Source organism: Cydia splendana, chromosome 5, assembly GCF_910591565.1.
Source record: "Cydia splendana chromosome 5, ilCydSple1.2, whole genome shotgun sequence".
NCBI classification, from domain to species: Eukaryota; Metazoa; Arthropoda; class Insecta; order Lepidoptera; family Tortricidae; genus Cydia; species Cydia splendana.
Window position 1 is genome coordinate 24,459,311 of NC_085964.1, and position 2,123 is coordinate 24,461,433.

At 31.9% G+C, this 2,123-nt stretch overlaps 1 non-coding gene across 1 annotated transcript; it reads left to right on the top strand.

Annotated features, from left to right (window-relative positions):
- The first annotated feature begins 361 nt into the window (after positions 1–361).
- Positions 362–432, top strand: Trnaa-ggc (transfer RNA alanine (anticodon GGC)). Its single transcript has one exon. It is a non-coding gene; the product is annotated as a tRNA-Ala (tRNA).
- Positions 433–2,123: the final 1,691 nt, after the last annotated feature.

Consider the following 2,123-nt stretch of genomic DNA (forward strand, 5'->3'; position numbering starts at 1 on the left):
AAAAGATTGTATAAAAAAATACTAGTCTAGAATTTCTAGAATAAAATCTAAATGTCAAAAAAAGCATAAGTAACAAAAGAAGTAGATAGTATTACATCGGAATATCCATTTCCTCATCAATAATCAAATATACCTAATAAATAAATAATCATTTCGAATAACAATTAATCCCACGTTGTAATATCATTCATGTAGTCTTGTGTGGTATAATAAGCTTTAGAAATAAGTTTACGCTTTACATAATTCTTAAATTTATTAATAGATAATTCAGTAATATGGTTTGGAAGTTTATTATAGAATGCAGATGTCGCTAGTGACGTTGTCACAGTTGCAATTACTAAATTCGCGTTGGTTGACGGATGGTCAGCTGGCGGAATTGGTAACGCATTGGACCGGCAATCCAAGGATGTGGGTCGAGTCCCACGTTGGCCAGAGTTGATCATCGTTGATTTTTTCATTGTGATTGACATCTGTATTTACAATTTATAGATTGCATCAAAGAGGGTTTATGATATAGGTATAATATACAATATCACTGTGTAGAATAGTGCAGATAAAATGAATTACGTATGACTATTTACGTATTTTACAACTTCAATTTCCATTAACCCAAGTAACTTTTGACTAAATAAGCATTTTCATCAGATATAGCTCTCACAGAACTCATCCCTTTTGCAGAGTTTGTTTGTATTCCCTACATTTTCCTACACGAAACGATGTAAAATCAATAAAAAACAGCAGAGATGGGATCCAATAACGTCAATGTATTTAGATTTCAGTGAATAAGGAAACGTACAAAAACTCATTAAGTAGGCGTATGTCGCGTGCACGTCAGTACCGATGCTTAGGAGAGAAAGGTAATAAGCGACTAGGGGAGGGGAACCTAAAGCGGGTAGGCGCTGTTTTATTTCGAAAGTCAAAGCATGCATAATGTAATGAATGATAATGAAAAATCCTAAGTTTTAGTAAGTTCCGATCGGGCACTAATAAATAAATGTTAAAGAAATAAAAACAAAATCGGAAAGACAATCACGATTGAGACGTTAATGTGAATTTCTACAGTAATATGTTTAAAGTGAGAAAATAGGTCATGGTTATTATTTTCATAAATATAACCTAAAAATCGTTTTTTATTATAACTTAGACAAATGAATTCTGAAATTTAGTTTGTCAGGGAGATGCTCGTTTATAGTATCTTAAGTACCTTTTATAGGCTATTGGGTAGGGCGGTTATTCGGCGAGTCTTTATTGTGTTTAAATTTTAATATAAAAAAATAACACAATATTTTTGTCTTATATTAAAGTTATATAACTCTTCTGTCGAAAGGAATGAAGCTTCTCTTTCTCCGTTAGCTTACCCGCTTTAGGCTCCTCTCCCCTACATGCTTTAGCAAATAACGAAATGATACAATGATCAAAGCACAGAGTAAATCGAAGTATGATTGGGAATCGAGGTGTTTTGATGAATATCGATATAGCAACTCCCTACCTGTCATTAAATTTTGCACCCTGAAATCCGATGTCTCAATCTCAAATGTATTAAAAATCTTGGAATATGTATTTTATTATTTATAACATTCTATACACTTATAACAATCTAAATGTGCGGAAGTCTCATACAAATTTCCATCCTCTAGTTTACGACGTTAGAGAGTTACAAGTTTTATTTTATTTTTTGTTATGTGTGTACTAATACTAGCTTACATAGGTACACAAATTTTAGCTTTCTAAGACTTAAGAAGTATAAGAACTATTCAACTGTGTGATAAGGGACTAGTGATTTGTAATTGTGTTATTTGTAATTGTTTGTTTGTACCTGATTGTTATATGTACCTTTGGTATATGTTAATGTTAAGTTTCATGGCGCATTGGATCTGTCTGTAAGGTCATGTAAACATTTTTCAAATAAAATAATAAATATAATAAAACTGAAACTATAATAATATACTACCGCCATAAATAAGTCCACTATTGACATCATAAATATCTCGAACATTTTGTTCAGATGGTATAATCTAAACCCAAGTTATGAGGGCTCAAGAAAACCTCGAAGCAGTTCGAAAAAAGGTAGGTAGACTTGCTAGTTAGACCACATAATATAAACATGTCGTCGTAAAGTCTTG